A 26,668-nucleotide genomic window follows, 5' to 3' on the forward strand; every position below is an offset into this window, starting at 1 on the left:
AATGTTTGGCTCCCTTACCTTCTCCCCTTTGTGGACAGGCCCCTTGGTTACAGTGGGCTTTGTATGCACACACACACAAAAAGAGTCCCTTACACTTTAAATAGGAACCAGCAGTTGATACCACGAGAGAGCCTACAGTGTAAAAGTTCTCTGACATTGTGATATGACTTTCAGAAAGAACCAAATGATTGTATTTCCATGTGAGTGTAACAGTGCATGATGGCATGGACTACATGCAGAAAGTCAGGTAAGCTTTCCAGGCAGGCATATGGGGGGATACACTGGATGGAAACTTTCAAAATTCCATACAGTTTGTTCAGGCAGGACCCACGGTTTTCAAATGAACAGTGACAGATCAATTTTTAATGGTAACTCTATTATTTTTCTCTATTATGAATACTACTTTCTTACCAGACCATGAAAATTGTGTTGACATTTGAAAAGCATGTGATTAATTGTAGCAGAACAAACATTCTGCGTGGAGCCTCTCTGGAGGAAGGTGATAGCATGCAGAAGCCAATTGTAATGTGGTTGGCACACTATTCCCCTGCCCTTTTTATTTTAATCCACTAAATGTGAGCGATGCTAGGTGTGCCAGTGATGAATTGATATACATTCGAGGCAAAAACAGTTATGGCGAGGCTATTCTGAACACAGCAAGTCATTCAACTAAAATCTGAGTGCACTTCAGAAATGAAATCCAGCAGCCAGATAACTGCATTGCCAACCCCACACCAAAATGGCCAAATGATGTTTACAGCTCATAATTTTCAATATTCTCTCAACTTTGCTGAAAGATTTGGGACTCAGACATTACAAAGCAGTCACTGTGTAGGAGAGGTCACATGAGAAATTTGGGTTGAAATGCAACACAACCAGGCCACTTCAATGTTTTAAATGGAGAAAGAAAACTTATAAACAAAGAGGTAGCTTCCCCAACACCAAATTGACCAGATTAAACAGTTGACGGGTATCAGCCTCGTGAAGGCATCTCTGATTCTATAAACCTGGACCAGTTGTCCACTTTCCTTTAATATTTTTGTTATATTTTAATTAGAAGGTTCTGAGATAAGAAATTTAGCCAGGAAGCAGAGCACCTGGTGATAATCCACCCAGAAATCAGCCTTTAAAATTTAAACTTATTAGCCTGATGCTAAAAACCACTCTGATTTAAATGATCTAGAATATTCTCATTTCATAAAATCCTCACTTGGATGAATTATTTGAAAAAGGGAGTTCTTTACGTTATTTGATAGCTGGGTCAATTTCCTCAGAGACAAGGAAAACTGTTAGAGACAAAAAAAAAAGCATAGAAGAACCTGGGTCAGAGCTCAACCACCGACTTTGATGGCTCAATTAAGAACCCTGAAGCTTCTCACAGCCTTTTCATAACAATCTAATGCATTTGTGATATTTACTCCCAAACTGGGCTACATGAAGCCGTTCTCTCTTCTGACCAGTGAGAATCATGGAGATAGTACTCAAAGTAGAAAAGAAATCAAGCTTAGGGGATCAATGGATTTACATGAAGGAAAACAAAGTGGTGACTTCACATTTCTCATAGTATTTAAAACATGATTGGAGGCCTTCAGGTGTAAGCGGGAGCCACAGGAGAGCTCCTCCCCACTTCTGCAAGCTTCAACATGGCATAGTGCATGAAGGTCTAGTGGAGAGTCCCAAATCCCCATCCACCTCATCCCCAGACACTTGAAGGCCTCTTGTCATTTTTTTAAACACTATGAGAAGGGTTAAGTCATTATTAAACATTTGTTATTGCTTTTAAATAGTTGTACAAAGGTATCCACTTCACTATGACAATGCACCTTGTCACTGTCACCCCCCCCTCCCCGCATTGTTCTTCTTCCCCCTCTCCTAACGTCATCCCTCCCTTCAGGGTCACTGATTCCATTTTTACATACATATAGGAGACCTTCAGACTACAGCTCTCAGATGTACATACACAAATCACTAAGAGTAAAGTTTTTCTGCAGATGGATGCGCCGTATATCAACAAATAAAAACACTGTGGTATAAAACAGGCTTGGAACCTCATACAAAGATTTGAGTAATTGTGCCAGAATTTAATAATTCTATGTGTTGTTAATGACTAATGTCTACTCTTTGATTTTTTTTTCAGTCCCCCAATCGATCGATTAGAGAAAGAAGTAGAAAACAAATTTGGTGTTGTTAGGAAGGGAATGACTGGGTTAATAAAATTACTTTGTTACCCTGTATATAGTATATACATTTATTTGTTTATTTGGAATAGGAAAGGGAAGGGGGGAAAACAAGATGATTAGCAGGGGGTGGGGAGAGGGAAATGGAGATAAAAATATCAGAAGGGGTATTGGTGTGTGAGAAGTAAGGTACTACCTGGCAAATGTAACTGTAACCCCAACAATAAAACTAAAGAAAATAAAGAATTCCAAGTAAAAAGAAAAAAATCAGAATTTCTATCTGTATCTTATTACAACATCATGCTGTATGATCACGAGTAGTTATTTATATATGTTTTTAAGAAAACTATGTTAAGTCCAAGCTATCCCATTCTTACATAATTTGGGATTTCTTATTCCTGATTATCTTTTGGTCCTCAATGATATTTATAATAATGAGCATTAATTATTATAGATCAGTGGCTATGTCCAGAATTTTTTTAAAAAGGGACTGGGGACTTAATGATTGATGTCATTATTAAAGTTACATGTTATTTACACATTATAATTATCCATTTATCATTAAATTTCTATATTTATTGTAAATATCAGGTAGTGGACACCCAAAGAGATTAAGCAAACCTGTACTTTTGGCATATGATTTTTTTGTTCTTTGACTTTTAAATGTTGGCCTCCGAATGTGTTTTTTTTCCCTGTTCATGGCTTTGAAGACTTATATAATGGTAATCATTTTAATGTGCTTTATTTTGGCCGAAACATTGTCAAAATAGAAAGATAACATATAGTTTAACATCTGTGAACTTTTGCCTGTGATTTCTGGAGTCATCTTGTCAGTGGAGATTTTGATTTGTTTTCTTCAGTGAAGCCCTGGAAGTAGATACGTGTCTATAAGCCTTTTTCTTCCTTTACTTTCTTCTTAGATTGTTGCCCTTCTTAGCTCCTGACTGCATGAAGAGCTCCCAGGAATAAGCCTCCATCCTAATTCACTGCCTCCGAATGGATATTATAACCCAAGATCTAGGTCACTTATCTGGTCAGTGCTTCCCCAGGTTTCTAGAACATGACATAGCCAGTCCTGTCTCTCTTCTGGAAATCCTGCAATCTAAGTAAGCAAAGAAAAGCCATGATGTTCTTTTTGTTTGATTTTAATTTTTGAATTTCTGCATGATTATATTCAGTTCTTTTCATTTTGTCTCTAAAATAATGCTTGGTTATCTTTAAGTAGTCAGACAAATGTGATTCAATTCAAATTGACAGTTTTCAAATTGGCAGTTTATCAAAGGTATCCCAAATTTCTTCCATCATTTTGCCCTGACTATGTATGACACTTAAAAATAGCTCCAAGTCCTTGTCTTCGACACTGGCAACCAATAAAATTCGTCCCAGATTAAAAACTCTCTGAACCTAATGCAAGAAACATTCCACGTACCCCAGCTTCTTTGATTACCATCCTGAAACAAATTCCTTAGTCCATCTTGGATGGACCACAACTTGAATATCCACAGTATTCAATGTTGAGTATCCGCAACTTCTAATGGATTTTGCAAGCTTACCAGACTTGCAGGAAAAGGACCAATGTGACATCTATTGCTCTCTGCTAGGGTTGAATGTTCAGGATGTTGTATGTTTCTCTTCCTATAAGGTCAGGCCACTGTGTGTTGCTCTTTATTTTTTCCCCCAATGCTTTTTAGCACATCCACTCCCTGGAGAAATGCTAGAAGGAGCCTGGAAAAGCATTAGGTTTGTGTGTGTGTGTGTGTGTGTGTCAGAGCCTGCTGGCAATATTTTATCATTATTATTCAAGCCAGAGGACTGAACCCCCACACACACCCACTAACTCATCTGTGGCCCAAGGGAACATGAGAAGCTGGTGCTTTGGTGGGACACATGTCACCAATGCTTCACCCCCCATTAACTGTGCCGTTGTTTGTGATGGTTAAGCTGTGTGTCCTGCCGTGTGCCACATTCTTGACTTGTACAAGGGCCCATTAGTTGAGTAGCATCTGAGTTACTGTGAGCCATTAAAGGCACCATGCTTAGAAAAATAAACAGAGAGCATGCGGCAGAGATTAGAGCCACTGGCTGGCAGTAAGTTAGTTGCATGAGGCTTTCATGGAAAAGGCTCTTTCTGGGTTGCACCCAGCCCCCTTCCTCTATCAGTATATCAATTCTATCTCCTTTATCAACGTACTGTGATGCAAGTTCTGCAAACTTGAGCCAAGCAGGTCCCTATGTTCTGCCATGCAGGGGACAACTTGGTCTGGCACAGGAGAAAGGAACTGATGTAAATGCACAGTGGAATTTTACTCCTCTGTGAGAACAAATGATATTGTGCCATCTATAGAGAAATGGAAAGACCGTAAAACAGTATGTTAAATGAAGTAAGTCAGGCCCAGAGAGACAGAGAATGCGTGTTTTCCCTTATATGTGAGAGCTAGATTGAACTTTAAAACTCAATAGAGCTCCCCTATGACCCAGAAATTCCACTACTTGGCATTTACCCAATTGTCTAGAAACAAGGACAGACTAAATCCACTAGCACAACAATGTTCATTGCAGCACTATTTACCATAGCAAAGATATGGAACCAACCCAGATGTCCCTCAGTTGATGAGTGGATCAACAAGATGTGGTATTTGTACACAGTGGAATTCTATGCAGCTATCGGAAAGAATGACATCGCGCCATTTGTTAGGAAATGGAAAGACTTAGAAAAAGTCTTATTAAGTCAAGTAAGCCAGACTCAAAGGAACACAGGCTCAATGGTTTCCCTCACTTGTCATAATGAGTAGAAACCTTGGTCTCTCCTAGCAGAGATTTGCAATAGAGCAAAACCTAGATACATAAGGCCATATAGTATGACGTAAATGAAAGGACCTCTAGGATATAGAAACAAAAGTCATATAATGAGTGATTGTTGTCCTTAATGTACTATGTTATCTCTCATCTCTTTTGCTGTCCCTTAGTTATCTCATATTGTTACAGTATCTCACTTTGTTATCTGATATATTGGATATATTTGTATTTGGTTATTTGAAATTGGATAGGGAAGGGGGGAAAACAAGATGAGGGGTGGGGGTGGGGGGGAGGGAAATGGGGACCAAGACATGAGAAAGGGTATCAATGTATGTGAATTAACGAACCTTCTATCTGGCAAATATCATGTAGCCCTTCTATTAATTACAATAAAAATATATGAAAAAAACTCATGAGCAAATACATGGGTGGCATGCAAGTGTATACAAATGTATCGATTAAAGTAGGTAGCTTCAAGGGATTACTCAAAGAGTAATTTCTTAGGAAAGGCCAAGTCAAAGTCCAGCAAAACAGAATACTAGGAAATGAGTATTTGAAAGTGTTGTGGGATAGGGTTAAGGGGGACAAATGAAGAAGAGAAGAAAGGGAGAATGCAGCCAAGAATCCAATACGTGGCCTAAAAAATTTTAAGAAAAGTGGAGGAAGGGATGAGAGGGGAGAGGGGAGTGAGAAGGTCAAAAGGGGTGACATGGAACAATAGGCATTGGATTTATAAAGTTCTTTGTTAAATGGAAAACTCTCTTGTGCTACTAAAGATATTTTTTTAAGAAATACATGTGATTGGCCAGGAGTTTGGCCTAGTGGTTAAAGTGCTTGCCTAGCATGCACAAAGACCCGGGTTCGATTCCTCGGTACCACATACATAGAAAATAGCTGGAAGTGGTGCTGAGGCTCAAGTGGTAGAGCTCTGGCCTTGAGAAAGTCCAAGGACAGTGCTCAGGCCCTGAGCTCAAGCCCAGGACTGGCCAAAAAAAAAAAAAAAACACAGAAAAAAAGAAATCCTTATGATTAATGGTTGAAGAAAGGAGTTAGGTAAAGAGTCAAAGTGGGGCAGATATTTCAAAGTTTTCAGGAAAGCTTATCGTAGGAACTTCATAATTTCAGTCTAAAGATTTTGGGGGAGGGGTGTTTATTTATTCTCCAGAGACTTGTTGTTTACTTGTCTGCCTAAATTTTCCTTCTTGCCTTTATTCTTCCTGTTTTCTTGTTTCTCTTGCATTCTGTATCTTTTATGAACTTTGTGGCTAATCTTCTTTCAACACTTCTTTTCTATCATTTCCATCTTTTCTTCACTGCATCATAAGTCTCTCCCATCTATTATTTCTTTGGACTCTGTTTTTGTTTTCTCTATAGCTTCCATCCTTAAGCCTCAATCCCTAGGACTCTGGCCCAGGCACAGCATTCTGAGTCTCAGAGGTTGGCACAGAAAGCAAATAACAATCTTGCCAACACACCACCTACCCAATAAACTCATTTAAAAAAAACGCAACCTCCCCGTGGCCACCCTAGATCATACACATTGCCAACTTTATAACTGTAAGCCATCAAACAGTTAAATCTGGCCTGAGACATAAAGAACGCCGGGTAAGATAAATGTTCCTGGTTGAATTTAAGGGAACATTTTGGGTTTTCTCTGTGTACATGTAACTTTTGAGGCTGGATTTCAATCCTTGACCCCCTTTAGCAATTTGGCTCATTTTCTGTTTGTGTTTCTCTTTTAAAACTTCTTCTTTTTTTTTTTTAAGGAACACAATTTTACTTTTCTTCCTGGAAGGGAAGACCAGGAGGGCTGTAGGCAGTGCTAGAAGGGCTAAAGTCGAAGCTGTACTAACATCTTCACATGCCATCTCCCTCACTCAATATAGACTGGGTTGTGACCATGTGGTCAAACAAGTCAGGGTCAGAGGGGAGAAAACAGATGAGGAATCACCAACGTATAGATTTCACACTTTCTTTCAAAATCTGTTTCAACACAAGTCAATTTCTGAAGGCTGTGCTTTGGTAAATACTATGCATGAATTTGGCCTAAGAGAAGTGTTTGGTAGGAGAGAATTTGCCATCTAACAAGGTTTTATTGAATATATACCCCCACACACACACCCCACCACCTCCTTGTTGTTATAATAATCCTTGCTGATATAAACCATGCTCCATAAAATACCACAATACACCTCCAGTGGATCACACCACCCGGCCAGCCAAAGCCAAAGCACTTCAGGCAATAAAACCAAGACGACCAGAAACACACACACACACACACACACACACACACACACACACACACACACACACGGCAGCTATTTATTTCCTAGTCGTTCTCTCTCTCTCTCTCTCTCTCTCTCTCTCTCTCTCTCTCTCTCTCTCTCTCTCTCTCTCTCTCTCTCTCTCTCTCTCTCGCTCTCCCTCTCTCCCTCTCTCGCTCTCCCTCTCTCTCTCTCCTTTTCTCTTTAGGCAGATTTTCTTCCTGTTGAAAGGAAACCTCTGGTCAAAAGTCAGCAAGCAAAGTTGCAGAAAGCTTTGATAGTCAGTGAAGTGAATCATGGCTACATATGGCAGTGTATGCACCAATGGAGCCACTTGCTGGGTAGACCTCCCTCTAAGAGCAACTCCTGGTCATCAGTCAAAGGCGGCCCCCAACGAGTTGTATGCGGCCAATGGTTCCACTAACTCCATGGTGCCTGGGTCCCAAGTTACCCTTTTCCATAGGTATTGCTAAAGCAAATAGCAGACGGTATTTACTGGGTGTGATGCTTTCAATCACATTAATCTAGCCAGTAAAAAAATTTATGACCAATAAAAATTCCACCATGACATGGCTGATTGGAGGGTAGGCTGCTTGATGGAAATCAAAGCCACACCTTTCCCTCCAGCTAGACTCTCCCAAACTCTGAGAGGAAGTACAAGTCGGGGTGGAGAGGGTGTGGGGGATGGGGGGAAGAGAAAGAGAGAACAATCTCTGGGGTTGTTAAAACTAACTCAAGAGTAGATGGATTAAAAAAAAATCTCTTAAATTGTTTAATTAGACCCAACTCTGGAGGGTCATTGACTGAACACCTACTTAGGGAAAGTCTAGATGGCTTCTTGCTTCCATTAGAAAATCATTCGAGGTTCCTTCTAGTCCTATGATGCCATGATCACTTGCTCCTAATAAGTAACAAATTATTTTTTGTAAATTTCATCACTTATAAAGGGCTCAGGAAGGTGCCTGGGTAAGGCCTCTCACTCTAGATTATGCCAGTGAGGAATGTAGCTCCACAGAGCTATCTTCTTTTCGATTGACTGGCTCATGGTTTATGCAGTTCTCAAAGGGCAATGACTACGCACTGTTAACACATCTGAGTCACCCCTTCTCCCCATCCATGGAGACTGTCCTCAATCTGTATAGCTTTCCAACACTCCTAAAATCCCACTGCCCCATAGCTTTTCTTTCTGGAGTGGGCAGCAGATCCAATTAAGTATTAATGATCCCAGACCACACACACAGCAAAGTGGATGTTATTTTTAATGAATTTATATTGGATGTCTTGCCACTGGGAGAACCTGATTAGCTAATTGTGGTTAATACTTCAAGTAGCTTATCCAATAGCCATTATCTCCATTCTTTCTTAGTCATAGAAACCCCAAATTTAATCCATATGGCAATATGCCCAGCCAAAAGATTGCAACTCCTTTATTACTAAGAGTGGCCAATAAGTTGTAATTTGAAATTAACGTGGAGGATTTTTCATAATAGTCCCTCATGAGCCAGGAAGAAAGTTGGGGCTTTTGCCCTTCCACCTTCCTCTAGTTTCTTTGTATTTCCTGCTGACAGTAGAGCAGATGACTAGAACTATAACGTCTTCTGCTATGGTGTACGCTGAGTTTAGGGATGCAGTCTTCAGCTTTAAGGATGAAAGACTAGAGGCAGTAAAAGAAGAGGCAGTGCTTCTGCTGACTTGGTCAGAGAAAGTTACCTCCAGAGTACCTTTTGCTAGATCTTTTTCATTTTTAGAGAAAGAGAAATTTAGGGTGCATAAGAAGCTGTTATTTTTGAGTCTTCACACTGGACCCTAATCAGAACTAATATCCTAGAGATAGAACAGGTATTGCATGTTTACAACCCTCTGTTCCCAGCAAATAAGCACGCAAATCTCCACTTGAAAAAAGATGATTATGTTTTCATTTTTTTCTTTCCGGTGACAACTTCCTCCAAAAGCAACACTTTCTATACAGTACCTTTTTAAACTTTTTTTTTCTCTTTGTGTTGGTACTGGGACTTGAACTCAGGGACTGATACTCTTGCTTAGCGATTTCACTCCAGAATAACACACTACCAAGTAAGTCACATCTCTACTCCCAGGGTTCGCTGGATCATTGGAGATGAGAATCTTACAAAGAAGATCATATCATGTTCCATTTACAATGAGCTTTCCAACGCTGATCTCTATTGTCATTGCCATTATTCCTCTTAGTGTAGAAATAGTTGTGGCATATGTATCATTAATACGAAGTCTAGAACTTTCAGCTTTCTGTTCCCTATTCTCAACAATGTGTGTGTGTGTGTGTGTGTGTGTGTGTGTGTGTGTGTGTGTGTGTATAAATTAAGACTTAAAAATACCTCTCATCTAGATCCTTTATTTCCTGTCTCTCTGGCAACTTTAAAATTATTGCCTTTAACAAGAGGTGGGATGATGAAGAAATAACTGGGGCTTCATGAAAAATCTACATGTAGGTATCTTTTGATTAGAATTCAGAAAATATCATTCATACAAGCATTGTTTTATAGAATATAATATCTTTAGAAATGGATGTGAATTGGAATTCCTCCCTGCTCACCACTATGTGACTTTCATTTGGGCTACTCCAGTAACTTCTAAGTTCTAGCTAGGTTCTCTGCTTCTTGTGTTTATAGGAAAACTGGGTGAGTTAGGTGATACTGAGCCCTGGAGCCTCTCATATTGTATACACAGGAATCCCTTGACTCTCGTTCTCCAGTCACAGTTGTTCATTTTCCTGGCAGGCAATTGAATTCCTGTTTTTATCAGGAAGAGTCTTAATGACAGGAAGATAATCAGCAATCTGATTAATGGTGATAGAAGGAAAGGGGAAGGAGTAGAAGGAAGGTGAAAAGAGGAGGAGGAGGAAGAGAAGGAAGAGGTAGAGGAAGAAAATGAGGAGGAGGAGGAGGAGGAGGAGGAAGAAGAGGAAGAAGAAGAAGAAGAAGAAGAAGAAGAAGAAGAAGAAGAAGAAGAAGAAGAAGAAGAAGAAGAAGGAGAAGAAACAGCAGGAAAGCAGCCAAGAGGCACTGAAAACACAAACACTGAAGGATTTCTCTTTGTTTGCACTGCCTAGTCAGGCCTAATGAGAGTTTCAGCCTGGCACCTTGGTGCTATCAGCGGGAGCAGTAGCAAAACCACACCCAGGCCTGGGATCCCATTACAAACCATGGCCTTTACAATAATAATCCCCACAACCTTTGTATTTCTTAAGCCTCTGACAGAGGAAACAATCTGAGACAACACCCCAAATTAACCAACAGAGTCCATAATGAATGTTTTCTGACCTATGATTTAGGATGGAAGGCATTCCACCTCTGTAACATCTTAAATAATTTTGCAAATGTGTATAGGCTGTGTTTCAGAACAAGAAATGAAGAAGAAAGCATGACAAAACTTCATCATTCTCCCTTGAAAAGGAGTAAGAAGGATCCTAGCTGGTTTTCATGGAAAGTGGTCCTACCTGAGAACAATGCGAAAAAGAAAAAAAGGTAAGCAACGATGTGTACCTATGGTTGAGGGCTTGGCACTTTCATAATGTCAGAATATAAGACCCGCCTCCCCCCCACACACACAAATAAAAAGGTCTCATCCAGACTTTTTGTGCTTGTTTATTTGTTTGTGCCAATACCAGGGCTTGAACTCAGAGCCTTTAGGTCTTGCTTGGCTTTGGCATGTAGGAGTTTTGTTCTACCATTTGAGCTACAGCTCCTCTTCTAGGTTTTAAGAGCCTAATTGGAGATAACAGTCTCCAGGATTTGTATGCCCAGTCTGGGATCAAACTGGAATCCTCAGACCTCAGTCTCTTGAAGTGCTAGGCTTACAGGTATCACTGCCCTGCTCCACTAGGAGGTTAGATGACTCCCTGTGGTTACTCCTGCTGGAAAGTCCTAATGGCATTTTGTAACTTGATGTTAGATCTTTGGGGTCCAAGAGTCACACGTTTAATGCTACTTGGCAGCTGGGTCTAAACCCACTGAGGAAGGGGGTCTGAGATTTGGATTCTCCTTAGACTTATGACAAAGACCTTCAGACAGACCATCCTCTAAGATTGTTAAATCACTTTTCTGATTATTGAGCGATAGCAGGCCCAGTTAATTTATTGCTCATCAATTTAGAGGGACAGTTTACCTTCTTGATTTGTTTATAGAAATGATTAATTACTTATTTTGTCACAATTAGAGATTCAACTCAGAGCCTTTCATCCACACTACCACTTTGGCCCTGCCTCTGGATTGTTTGCTTTACTTTCTTTTCTCTTATTTAAAAAAAAAATTGTTGGTTGTGGGGCTTAAACTTGGGGATTGGGTGCTATTTCTGAGCCTTTTTGTGCTCAAGGCAAGCCCTCTATCACTTGAGCCATGACACCACTCCTAGTTTTTGAGTAGTGAATTGGAGAAGAATCTCATGGGGACTTTTCTGCTTGGACTGGCTTTGACCTGTAATCCTCAGATGTCAGCCTCCTGAGTAGCTAGGATTACAGGCGTGAGCCACCCTCACCCAGCTTACTTTCTTTGATTCTTAGATAGCATCATTCTCTTTTGCTGGACTAGCCATGGAACTTGATCATACTGTCTCTACTTCCTGAATAGCTGGAATGAATGGTGACCTTATAACTGGCTTGTTTTTAACAGAGGACCTTGCTAACATATTTTTTTCTCCAGCCTAGTCCTTAACGATGTTTTCCTATCTCTGCCCGCAAAGGAGATGGGGTTACAGGAGTGTCCTGCTGTAATCCATCCCAGTTCATTTTTTTTCCATCATAGCTTTGTCCAAAACTTTCTTCTCCATAGGTTAAATGTAAACAGAACCACTACACAAAATGTTTTGGTATTTCTAACTCAGTGTGATATGCTTAGAAAAATTTCCACTCCCCAAGCCTAAATCTGTGATAATTGGAGAGATTATTGATTCTGGAAGGTGAGGGTGTCTTCTAGGGAGGAAAAGACAAACCACTGAATCACCAGTAGTCATGCCATTAGAAACCAAAGGGCAACATGGTTTTTCCAGAGGTAACCCATCACCTGTACTTAAAGAAATCTTTGATATCTCTCAAGTTCAAAACACAGCTTACCAGCAGCCATGTTGGCAAGGCTTTACATATGGGGGCCCTGACCACCATAAATGCCTCAGTGTGCCTGTGAAATCACAGCCTGGTCTCTAGGCACTGAAAGGTTTGCCATCTTAACCAAAGGCCCTGGACTCTCTCTCATGCAGGAAGACAACAAGCTAGCCCACAGTGATGTTTGTAAATACTCAAGTAAACAATTTTTATTAACAAATGGATTCTTGCTGGCTAGTACTTTCAGGAACAGGTAGAGGAAACAACTCAGCCGTAGGAGAGCAGAAAAGAGATGAAGCTTGTATGAAAATTATATTTTAATCCATGAAAATGTGATCTAAGGATCCCAGAAATGCAAATTCCTGCACATATGGATTGAGATTTACTAAGTGCCCCCAGACGAGCATTATTATCACAAAAAGCTCTGAGGTTTCCTGTAAATGCATGTTAAAAGCTACAAGTTGATTTTGCTACAGTCTGGATTTTTAACCACACCTGGGCCCCCATGCCAGGGAGCTGGACAAAGAAAAAGTATATTTGACATGAAAATTTGAACATGTGGCAAAATACCTTGGCACTTTATTATTATTGGGTATCAAGTCATCTCTAAAAGTGCTGACTGCAGGTTAGACAACATGGCAGCATGTGCCAGGGAGTGGATTTGGTTGGGAGAAGTTTGGCTGACTCCCCAAGAGGCTATGCCTACAATTTTCTTTATTTTCATGAGTTTTAAAGTAAAAATACCTATGAGCGTAGAAATTAGGCCAAAGGGAAAAGGAAAGCATAGGGAAGTGATCCAGTGTTCTCCACAAAGCTAGACATTATCATTAAAAGGACTAAAAAGGCTCCTAGCATCGCTCCTAATGCATATGTGGGATTTGTAATAATCAGTAGACATTATCTATTCTTTAGGGAATCGGGGTGTTTCCTTGCATGTCACAGTCTTTTCTAGAGAAGAATGTTCTAGAAAGTGTTGAGCATAAGAAATACATGGTTGATTTGGTTGCCAGATAAATACAGGTGTCTCATATTTGTATTTGCTACATCTGGCAAGGGTAGCTATGAGGTAGTTACTGAGTTGGAAGGTACTTCAGGAAGAAATTGGAGAGAAGGGTGACCTCCCCACATATACAAAAAGAATTATTCTTTGTCCCAAGGGCTGTAATATGTTGTAATATGCTTTGAATCCTTGCTTTTTACAGATACCTCAAGTTTATCCTGAGCCTGTTGTCAGTCTCTTAATTGATTGACTCCTTCTAAGATAAAAGAGAAAAGTCAAGATTAGCCAAAGTAAATAAACTTTGAATATTTTATTTCATGGACACAGATTTGGAAGAAATGCTCTGGAATGGGGCAAATATAATGCATTTTAAAACTCAACTATCTTTTAGAAAATCCCACATTACTGACTGTCCAGTTATTTTTCATTTTATATCTTAATGGACTCCACAAATCATTTCTTTCTGTTTTCCTTGGTGACTATTGCTGATACTAAAAATGAGTGTCATTTGCCACCACCAAGCTCCCTCCTCCAAAACTCTCACCCTCCCCCCCTCCCCAACCTTCTTTGCTTCTTGTAGAGCCAAAGCCCAAGGCTATAAATACAGAACCCTGCTGGTAGGTGTCCTCCTTCCACCCTTCTTAGCCCTCCATCTCCACCCCAGCATGTAATGGATTTCTTTTTTTTTTTCACACTGTTAAAAGGTTCAGTAAATCACAGGGTTCACTTATTGATATGAAAGCCTTTCGTTTGGAATCGTTAGGTTGAGCAAATTGCAAAAGGTAAAAAAAATACAAAAGAGCAAATAAATCAAGGAGAAATTACAACAGGTTTTTACGAAGCATGGGTGGAGTGGAAAAAGTGATCTTGGTTTAATTGCCCACACTTAGTCATAACATGCAGGAAGCAGAGGTTTTAAAAAGTCCAATTGGGGCTGTGTTTTATACACACACACACACACACACACACACACACACACACGCACGCGCACACACGCACGCGCGCACACACATATATTTTAAGGTGTTAATTTCCATCACATCATTCTGTGCTGGGTTACTATGTAAAAAGGCTGCTAGATCTTGATCTTCACATGTAATGCCAAACTCACACTCTTTCTTGAAGGGTCACACTGACATGGAATAATTGCTCTCCACAGACATGGAAGGAGATCTCCATATGCTGTAGATCACAGATGCTTCAGATCCTAGCGTGCAACTCCTGAAGAGAGAAGGAACTTATGATTTGACAAGTCTAGATTTTGGGAGGGTGGCCAGTCCTGGGGCTTGAACTCTGGGCCTGTGCACTGTCCTTGAGCTTTCTCAAGGATAGCACCCCTCCACTTGAGTCACAACACAACTTATGGCTTTTGTATGTGTATGTGGTACCGAGGAATTGAACCCAGAGTTTCATCCATGTTAGGCAAACACTCTACCACTAGGTCATACTCCAGGGCCCAATTTCTCTCTCTCTCTCTCTCTCTCTCTCTCTCTCTCTCTCTCTCTCTCTCTCTCTCTCTCTCTCTCTCTCTCTCTCTCCTCTCTCTGTTTTTCTTTCTTTTAAATCAGTACATCTTAGTTTTGCCTCTATTTGTTAACACACGACAGGTTAGTCAAGGTGAATTAAGGTTAATTAATTAATTAGCTAACAAAGGTTAATTACGGTCCAAATTAATTAAGTGTCCAAACCCTGATAGAATCCCACAACCAACCAAAGCCAGTCAGCCATAAATGTTTCATTCCTGTAATCCTAGCTACTCAGAAGATCACAGCTCAAGGCCAGCCTAGACAGAAAAGCTTGAGACTTCATCTCCAAAATAACTTACAAGAACGTTGGATTGGAGGAGTGGCCTAAAGTGATAAAATGCTAGCTGCACAAGTAGGCAGAGCAAGCAAAAGAACCTAACTTTGAAACCTAGTATAGGCAAAATAAATATTCAATCTCCACACACACACACACACACACACACACAAACACACCCCACTCTACCCCTTTTATAGCTCTATTCAATCTTCCTATGAGCAGTATCACTAATTTTCTCCTCCCTTAATTTCACAGTGACTACTTATCATCAAAGTAACACTTGTTCATGCACTGGAGCACTTACTTGTCTAATTCCATGTATCTTTTTTTTTTTCCAGTCCTGGGATTTTTCTCAAGGCTAGCATTGTATCACTTGAGCCACAACATCATTTCTGTTTTTTTCTGGGTATGTGGTACCCAGGTAATCACTGTACCACTAGGCCAAACTCCCAGCCCCCTTTGTATCATTTTTATCTTTTGTATGCAAACATGTCCTTTCCAAGCTTTTTGAACATATTCTAAGGACTCAAATCTCTCTGTAGTGCTTTGGTGCCAGTTAACACCCAATCAGGACTCCAGGAGGCCCAATTTCAATATGATTCTGACATGTGTTGCTCAGTTAATTTTGTTTTCATTATTTCAACAAACACACTTTAAGTAAAAGAGATCACATGTTAGATTGGAGAGAGGAAAGATCATATGACAGAACAGGTGGTGTGTGTGTGTGTGTGTGTGTGTGTGTGTGTGTGTGTGTGTATACAAAGACTGTTAAAATCATTGGTTCACATGATTTTAAGGCCTAGAAATTCAAAAGTCTGTAGAGCAGACTGGATAGAAATTATGGTAAACATCAATGCTGCATTCATTCTTGAGTCTGAAATGTAAGTTTGAAAACTGGGACACATTGTCTCTGTTACTCCCTCAGGAAAATCCTATTTTCTCCAGAAACTTCCAACATTTGCCTTTCAAGTGACCCAATGAGTACCATTAATGTTATCCAAAATAATTTTCTTTACTTGCTGTCATCTGATGGCAGATGTCTATCAAATCTATGAATCACCATCACAGCAGAGCACTGATAAATCACTCCTGTTATCCCAACTACTCAAGAGGCTTAGATCTAAGGACAGTAGTTCAAAGCCAGTCAGGGCAGGAAGTCTGTGAAACTTTCATCTCCCATGAACCACTAAAAGTCAGAAGGGGATCCTCAGGTCAAGTGGTAGAGCCTGGAACACAAAAACTAAGGGACAGCACCCAGGCCTGGAGTTCAAGCTCCAGAAAATAAATAGATGATGGATAGATAGATCGACAGACAGACAGACAGATAGATAATGGATGGATAGATAGATAGATAGATAGATATACAACCACAGCAACATCTGGTTTAGTGTTCAATAAGATAATTGGAACAATCACGGTGCTAAACTGACATCTGAAACTAAAATGTGAAACTCAGACACTCTATTGTTTATTTGGATACAAATGTCAGTGCATTGTATCCATAAACCCTCAAAGAAAGCCTCTGTCTCTTTGCATAAAGATGTTCTTGCTAGACTTAATCGTGAATAATTTTCCAGCCATTGAGTCTTATGTGGAACAGTGGAATCTAATTGATCCAGGAAGAAGAGTATCCAAACAGAACTTCATGCAGTAACACATTTGCCAATGGTGGCATATCTGAGTCAGTGTGGTAAACATGGAGCTGCCTTTGCTGCTTCACAGAATTTGCCCCTGTTGAGAGGTGGCTGGAAGTATGGAAGCTCAGTTACAGTCCAGATCAGCTATATGGAATTCTGCATTCTAACAAGAGTCCCATGGTCACACATAGGTGGATATCAGCTTTGAGTAAATCATGACAAGGGTGCTATCTGGCATGGGGAGAAACTCTTGCACCATTTTCTGTCTTCGAAGTCAGAACACATGTCTGGTAGCTGACATCTACTCTATTTGTCTACACACAATCAAGGGAAAGATCATCAGTGTCCAGACATCACTGCACACTGCGCAGACATTCCCGCATGTTCTGGTATTTATTCTTGTGTTCCCAGTGTTAAAAGGGTGAATCACCAAAGGTAGTCAAATTTCACAGGATGCAGATCAAAGTTCCCGGAGCACTGTGGGAATGTCTATGGGAAGAGGTGATTAGAAATAGCCTTTGTGGATTTATCACATTTGGGATTTTTTTTTTCTTTTTCCTTTTTGGAGAAAAAATAAGCACATGATGCAGCCAGTGTGGAGTCAACTTGACCAACCTACTCAACCATCAGGAAACAAACTTAAGTGTGAACAATGGTAAATACGAAATGCCCTCAGCAATGGAAAGCCACGGGCAAAGAAGAAGGAAACAAGAGGTGAAGTATAAAAGAATAAGAGTTGAATAACCAAGTGAAATAAAATCAGAGGCAATCCTATTTTATGCAGTATTATTTGCCTGAGATATAAAGGCAAAATAGGATAGTTGTGTTTTTTTTTTAAATGCACTTTAACAGTGACTCAGGTGGGCTAAGCTTGACATTGGATTCAGACAGATCAGGACATGAAATTCACTCTTGTTTATTAACCATGTGCTCATGGATCTTCAGGTCTTGGTTTTCTTCCTTTTAAGATGGTGATCATTACGCATACAGAACTGGTTGAAATGAGATGATATGTGGAAAGCACATTACAGCACACAACAAATAAATTAAATGATACCTCTCTAATTATAATTAGACATGTGAATTATGACTGATCCCTGCCTGTGTCATTATAAAAATATGTCTCATTACTTATAAAATGAATGATTTTGGCTTCAGAAAAAGGAATCTGAGTTTATAAAGCTCCTTGGATAAAAGTAGTATGGTAGATAATAAACACATTTGTCATTACCTGTATTACAGAGAAAAATTTATCTAAGATATTTCCCAGCAACATAAGCAAATGGATAGAAATGTAATATCTCTATTATCTAATTGAATGAATTCCTTAAGAAACTTTGTTTTATTAACAGTGAAGGAAAAGCTTATTCGTGGGTTTCAATGTCACAAAATAATGAAATTGGTATTTGTTATCTACATTCAAAGTGTATAGTTTATTGTATTATTTTAGTTATTATTTTAAGTAGTTGTACAAAGCAGTTGCCATTTAAAAAAGTGAATATAATATATTTTGATCAACATCACTCCTTTTCATACTCTCACTCATCTCTACCCTACTCATTCCTTCTTCCCTTACTCTTCTTAATTTTGCACGGTATATGTTGGACTATCTTTCCCTTTTTTTCTTTTCATAAGTAAATCTTCTTATTATTACTGTAAAACTTGAGGAGGCTCAGAAGAACAAAAATAGGTTGCATTTTCAAAACTTCATTGGTCTTAACCAAAAATGTAGAGTTGAAAATTCATTTAATATATTGTCGAACTTAAAGAGAGAGTCCCTTAGGGAAGGGAGCATGGATAAATTAGAATTTGAAAGTAGAAAATAAGAGATTAGTCTCAGTGAATAAAACATTGTAGATAATACTTTTTTCAAACGTATGGAGACTTTCTGTCAGAGTGAGAGGGGTTGAAATGAAGCAAATGCAGTCTTCCTCAAGACCTTTCACTGTAGGCTAATCCAGTGGCTTTACTGTGGCTTTGTTTTTCACAGCAGTGCCCAAAGAAACATCACATCTCATGCTGACTGCATGTGGAGGTTTCAAACAGGAAACTATCTTCTTCAAAATGATGTTCTTATTGACCAAAGAATTGTAGTCCAAAGTAAATGTTGAAATTGTGTAGAACTAGTCGACTTTCAGGAAGAGAAATCACCTACCCTTGACAGTGGTTGTTGGCAGTAACCTAATAAGTAAACATCAACAGGTTAAACTTTAATGGTGTGACATAGTGTCTTTTCTCTGAGGGGCTTCCAGGGAAAAATCTCAACAACTTGTAAAAAATACTAAGAGCTCTTTGTTTGCTCTTGCATATATATATATATAAAGACATGTTTTAATTCAAGTATCTAAGGCCATCATAGGCCAATAGATCCTATTACCTTCTCAAATAGTATTTAAGTTTCTCCGTTGAAAGCTAACTAAAGCAGGAAAATTATGAAAATTCATTGCATCACTGTTGAAAACCTTAAGGCAAAGTCTGATATTGAAAAGGACATCAGCAGGTTATGGAAAAGTCAATACTTCAGAGGAGAAATAATCCTTGAATTTGACCAATGAGCAAACAAAGGCGATCTACAGATAAATAAATAATCTATCTGTTCCTATAAAACTTAAGGTTACAATTGTAGACACTTAATTCTTTTTTCTCTGTTCTCCATTAAAAATAGGTCTTGGATCACATATTTCTTTTCTGTTTAATTTTGAAACCAGAGTCACCAGGACAAATACAATGGTGAAGAAAACATATCTCTGTGTAAATAAGTTTATTCTGCTGTAGTTATGCTGCTACTCAGGGGCAATTAGTTTTTCAAAGGCATTAGTTTGGGTGACTATTACCTAATCCAGAAATGCCTTTCCTGAGAAAACTCTAAATACACACTCAACCAGTTTATCATTACTTGATCATCACAGTAATTTTCAATCAAAAACCGCATTATCAGACTTGCTATCATTGTCAAACTCAAATGCTGGTTGTTTGGTTTAAGAAAACATAAGCACACAAAACATACATTTTTAATGTGAAAACAAAATAATCATTTGCATTTACATTTGATTGTACCCTCTGCACACCTTTGGGCTCTTTATGTATCCTAATTTTCCCTTATTCATTATGGAGTCCTTTAAAACCTAGCTACATATTTGAATTACCTTTTAGACACTCAGTATTTGTAAAATCATAATATATATTATGATATATATGACAAATATTTACACATGATCTAGTGATTCTTCATCTTTGAGTCTTAGCAGACAATTCCAAAAAGGAGAACACAAACACTGAAGAAATTTTAATCATTTCAAAGGAAACAGTCAGACCTAGGTCCTGATATAATGTTTTTAAGTCCTATGAGTATCCAAACTTAGTAAATCTCTTTGTACCCCAGTTGGTCCTTTCAAGGATTATTTCAGCTTCACGTTAGAAATTGGTCATTGTTATATGAAGATGCCAGGGTGACATCAGTGATAGACCTGTCCTGTTTCACTCATGACCCTTACTGGAACAACATCACCTTGACCTAGAAGCTTGATAGAAGGAATATTTTCCCAAGACCTGCTGAGAAAAATATCTACACATTGTTCAAGGTTCCCAGAGAGCTTGAGCATAGATAAAGTTGGAAAAGTGATACTTCGGATGTTGACAGCTTGAAAACTTTACAATCTTCAAGTCAAAAGATACAGAACAAGAATGAGAAAGGATTAGATTAACAGGTATAAAATCAGCAAATGGCTTCCTTCCCCTTTGAGTTTTGTATTGGTTGCTGAAGGTGGAAAAGACCTATTTAGATGAACCTAGAGCAAAGCAAATGTGAAATCACGTTAAAAATGTATGCAGTATAAACTCGGGGATATCATATGTAAAAATAGTGACTCATTGCCATAGAGAAAAAACAATTTATCAAAACATGAACTGTAAATCTTTGGTTTTGTGTTAACACGGGTGTTTATACTCATGTATGTCTCCCTCCACCCCCAAACACACACCTCTGTTTCCTGCCTTCCTAAATGTGATTGATATGACTAAAATATGTATCATGGCCATCCTCCAAGCAGTTATGTTTCTTCTAATGAATGAGTTAAGCTCATGCTTCAATGCCCTCATTAGTAACTTGAACATCTTAAGGCTATCCATAGGGAAATAAACTATAAAAATGAAAATAACTGCTTTTGACATGCGCTGACCCTGTTAACCTTACAGGTAAAAGCTCATCAAGCAAATAAATTTCATGTTGCTAAAGCAAAGATCAACACACAGAATACACAGCTTTGATGAGGTTCAGCTATTAGTATTTCTTGAGGTGCTACAACACTACCTCAAATTGATGGCACAGAAATAAGAGTTTATGAGGAGGACTCCGGAAGATCTACACAAGGGTGAATAATGCTACTGTCACAGAGTATTCAGATTAGTCCAAAGATAAGTTTTCATTGATGAAATAGCCAATACTTCTTTTGGTTAAACTTATAAAACTCTCTAAAATTCCTGCCTTTAGCTTACCAGATTTGTTACCCAAAAGCCTATGTATCTTTAACCATTACATCTGATTCTATTCTTATTTGAAATCATGTGTACTCAAAAAATAAGTAAATGTAATTTATACATTTCATATTATTCCTGGGGGGGGGGAATTCAAGAAATACTACATTCTCAGTCCCTACTATGTGAATAGGTTCCGCATTGTAGAGTTGAAAACAACAATGGTCAATAAAGCTCTCTTGAACTCCCATACTCAGGAAAAGTCAGAAATCCCACCTTGTGTTGCCATCTTGTTTCTGTGTTAATCAAAACCATTGAGATAAGCCTACCCTGGAGTTATAATTCTCATGCATTTTCAGGATAACCAATACTAAAACTTCTTAATACTTTACTCATTCTGTTCCAGTATAGTTAGTTCTAATACAGGATTTTTGTATTTTTTTTTCAGCCGAAGTCTTCCAAAGTATTACCTGAAAGACTTAATAATAGCTTCATGAATGTAACTTGAATGGGAGGTACTTACTTTTTACTTGGTAACTTCCGTAATTTATATGAGTAATCTTGGGATCATCTTCCTAACATCTCCTGGAAATGAGAGAGACAAAGGCTAAATTAACAGCGCAAATTCCAAAGTATGAAAATATGAAGTCAGTTTAGTAAAACATGTCTATGTTACATGTTCTTCTTATTTACATTGCCAAGGTTAGCCTCTGGCTGATCAAACCTGACCCTTCTGGTGGTATTCAAACAGACTTTCTCTGTTTTCCAGCTACCAGTGTTCAGAAGTGTTAAATCTCATTCTTGGATAGAAAACTGTACTAGGATGATAGCCTAAGTTAGCATGTAACATCTTGACAAGCTATTAAATGCCCCCTCAAAATATGTGTACAATGCTGCAATACTTACAAGTGAGCTGAAATGATGTTAGAATTAGATCCAAATACTTCATCAAAACAACAGATTAGAAAAACCACTGAGGACACACTGTGTTAAAACTTTGAGCCAGGCACCAGTGTCTCATGCCAGTAATCCTAACCAATCAATAGGCTGAGATCTGAGGATTGCAGTTTGAATCCAATCCATGAGATTCTTATCTTCAATTAACCACAAGAAAACCCCAAAGTGGTACTGTGGCTAATCTTGAGCAGGAAAAAAAAAAGAAACAATAACACAGGGACAGCACCCAGGCTCTGAATTCAAGCCCCAAGACCAACAAAAGTAAGCAAATAAACAAATAAATGAGGACATAAAGAATAACTTAGCTCCAGTCCTTGTTAGAGATCCTGAGAATGTTAATATGAGACTCTTTGGGACTACTTCCTCAGCAGTCAATATGTACTAATTTTTCCATTCTCATAGATTGACTCTTAGATCCATGGTGATTACTCACACATTTACCAATAATCACATAAAGACTTTATTACATTCAGGGCAATGGGTTTGTGTACAATGCAGTAGAAAGACATGAAAGATTTTTACCACTGTGTTTTTCTCCCCATTCCCCTGATACAGAGGTCCCTAAACAAATGATGTTTGTAAATAGACATTTCTTCTAAACTGGGGAATAGGCTTTGAATATTTGTATTGTATGTGCCAAGAACAAAATGCAATTTGGACAGAAAAACTTAACTGTGTGTTATTCTGAGGCTGCTTCAGAATATAAATTTATTGTGCAAGTCTGACTCTCATTGTTGAGCATAACGAAGTAAATTGCAAGGGGTATGAAATTAATTGCTTTCATCCTCTTAATCATTCAGGTGATTTTAGTTTTACTTAAAAAAATAGTTAATTCTGTTTACCTGAACACACAGATATCACATTGTCAATGCTGGACATATTCGGATATATTTTAACTAGCAATGAGTGAACCTGAGGCCAACCCTCAAATGAAGTGTCCCTTCTGCCCTAATTAATGGAGTTGCAAGATTTTAGTGGGCATAATTCATAACCAATTATTTAATAATGAGAGATGTAGAGCTTTAATATATACCTAAGTATATTGCTCTAAAAATAGAGCCAGTAAACTTGTTTAAACATTCTTACTTTAAAATATTGGCTTCCTCTCAGTGTGTGCCAATTCCAAAATGACTTTATTACTCAGGAACCATTACTGGTGCTATTATTCAATCTTACTCCAAATCAAATTATCGTATGGACTGGGGTGAGTTATAAAACACAGGCTTTTAGAGACATTTGGTAAGGGAGAAACATCACTTTTTTTCCGTAAGAATGCTAGTAGGAGTAACTGCCAAAATGTTTGTGGTGCTCTGCTCTCTCAAAGAGTGGGATGGTCCTTTGAATGGAAGAGGACACAGAGCACCAGTCTTAAAGACAATTCTAGTATGAGGCACTAGAATTCTTTGGTAATTAAAAGCAACGTTTTTGGTTCTTATTTTTAAAATGAGAAAAATAAACAAACCTGAGTCTTTCGGTGCCACAATTGTGTTCACTCCCTATATGGCTTGTGATCTGTGTTTCTAAGCAACTCGTGCAGTCTCAGAGCAGCAAGAAACCATGCTCAAACATCAATTGCATTCTTGTAAGGAGGAGGCATGCTCAGAAATGTAACGCAACTGTATTTTTTTTAGCTGCTCCATGTAAAGTCATGGATTACTTAGGTTGGCACCTGCGAGACCAAATATTGTTTTTACTTAAGTGAATTAGCAATTATGGATCAGAAAAGAAATAGTAAGACCTACAGAGCCCTGATGCTTAGGTGATGTTTTCCCAGGTTGAGCTTTAGGTGGGCCAATGGAAAAAAAAAAAAAAACAAAAAACAACACCTAAATTGCATCTCCCCACCCTCACCACCTCTTTTATGAAGTTAATTAGTAACTCATAGTAACTGGACCTCACACTCTCTGTGGCTTAAGGCCCAAGTTATGGGTTACGGCTGCAGACTATCTGCGAGCTTTGATGGGGAAACATTCCTGTGACAAGGATTATCAAATTAAATGGGCGACTTCAGTTTCTGACCTAATATATTTTTCCAGAGGACAAGGGGGTCCCGTTTGTGGAGTTCATTAGACGCTGCTTACATCAAGTGAGGGAGAAAGAAGAAGGCCAATGAAGTGAGGAGGGAAAACAGAACAGCTATCACACTCTGAACCTCTCTTGTGGCTCAGGGATGCATGCCACAGAACCTGATTGGGCATTCAGACTTTCCTAAATTATAATCAGTCATAAAGTCTTCTATAGGAGCCACTGCAGACTTGTGGTGGCTTGTCTTGCTGAAAGAGACTCCTACAGATAGAACCATTGGAAGAGTTCTATGGCAGGTTACCTACAGACTTTCAGTCCACCAGAAAATAGCAGTGGCCACATTAGATGGATAATGAAATTGGGCCAAGTTTATATTATTTTCTCCAGTCTTTCTGAGTTGGAATGTCTGTTTTCTTTTTCTTGTCACTTATTTTAACATTTTAGCCATCTAGAAACCAATGTAGCCCTCACTTTTTACTCCCTATCTACATTTTAAAACACTTTTTCATGCTTCTACCAAGATAATCTGCCATGTTTTGTCTCAAATATCTCAAGAAATATTGTTAATCCAGGAGCCAATCATGGGTGACTCATTCACGCATCCCTGGCTGCTCAGGAGTCAGATCTGATGATTATGGTTTGAAGCCAGACCAGGCAGACAAATATAAGACTCTTATCACCAATTAACCAGCAAAAAGCTGACAGTGAAGTTATGGTTCAAGTGCTAAAATACCAGCCCTGAGCTAAAAAGCTAAGTGAGAGCATGAGGCTCTAAATTTAAGCATCAGTACTAGCACATGCACACACAGAGAAAAGGGAAGGAAAGGGAAGAGAGGGGAGGGGAGGGGAGGGGAGGGGAGGGGAGAGGAAGGGAAAAGAAGGGGAGGGGAAGGGGAGGGGAGGGGAAGGGAAGGGGATACTGTTAAAATAATTGAGTTGTTTTGTATTTTTTTTTTTAGAAACACCCCTTGTAAAACAGAGAGTCACTTCTACCCAGTTGTGTTTATTCAGGATGTTGCATACCTCATAAACAAGTCTTCCAGGCTGGTTTTGTTTCCATTACATTTAGACCACTTACCACATACTATAAATATTTATTTACTTATTTACATGTGTGCATTCCTTATTAGAGTCTGGGCATATTAAAATTCCTAGTATTGTACTTGGCATTCAAATGACTTGGGGAAGAAAAGAGGAAAGAAAGCCTTTGATTCCCAGCCTGGGATACAACCCATACAGCCGAAAATTAGCAGCCCTAGATATTTAACTGGTGACATCTTCACACATTTGTTCTCATATTTAACTGCTGATTGCATAGAAAAATACATTAAGTGCAGTCTCTGCATTCTGGGGAAATACAAGCTGAAAAGTTTAGAATCTAAGCTCATCTCAATGTTTACAAATTTTTTTTCTTAGAGAAAGGAGCCCTGGAATTTGGTATGGAAGCTTAATTAAGAGAGAAGAGAGACCCAGGAAAGCTCTAGAAAAAAGGGGAAGGATTTCAAATGACTCCTAAATATAACTACAGGTTATATTATTGTAGGTACTTATGACAAAATGTGGCCTCAGAAACAAAGGAGATAAGAAAGAAGACACAAAACTGTGGTTGACCGTGTGGAATAGGAAGATATCGTGAGCTTGAGCTGTGGGAGCCACCTGGGCATTTCTGAATTTCTGCACTGCCATATTCAACATGGAACAGGAACAGTCCAAAGCAAGGTGGATCCTGTCTAGAGGTGCTGGTTTCTTTCTAATAATAATTAATAAATAACTATGAGACAGGAGACATGGGAGGAGAGACAAAGTTTACTCACTGAAGTAAGCAGAAGACACTAGGGAAAATTTAGGTAAAGCCTCTGGGATATTGGTGGGTTGGTATAAATCTCTAATCTGGCCTCCCACCTGGGAACATACCATATGCCATCTGAAGTCTTATCCACTTGCTTGTGGGGTTGGAGGAGGAGGGAAGAGAAGAAGGAAGAGGTGGAAGCGGAGGAGAACAAAGGCAGGAAAAAGAGGAGGAGCCAAGAAGTGAAATTTGGAAGTTATCAATCATCTGTCCCTCAGGTGTGCAGTCAGGGTATGGCTTCCTTATGGCTTATCTGATATTCTATGTCTCTTCTTTTCTGCCTAAGTTTTCCTCCTTTGCCTCTTTTCTCCAGACAGTACTCCTTAAACTTGAATGTGTATAAGAACACTGGAGGCCCTCATAAGATGTTGGTTTTCCCCAACTGGTATTTGAGATTGCTTGTCTAAGAAACTCCCAGTTCCACAAGGCTGTTGGTCCCTGAATTATATCTACAGAAGCCAGGTAGCAAAAGCACACACAAACTACATACAAATACAAGCACACATATACGCATACTCAAGTTTTTTTTTCCTTCTTTCAGGAGCTCACCTGTCAAATCTCTTTATATTCTCTAATGAACTTGCCTTCAGGTTTTCACAGTGGCTAGGGTGTA

This window comes from Megascapheus bottae, chromosome 17 (genome assembly GCF_031878675.1).
Source record: "Megascapheus bottae isolate mThoBot1 chromosome 17, mThoBot2.hap1, whole genome shotgun sequence".
NCBI classification, from domain to species: Eukaryota; Metazoa; Chordata; class Mammalia; order Rodentia; family Geomyidae; genus Megascapheus; species Megascapheus bottae.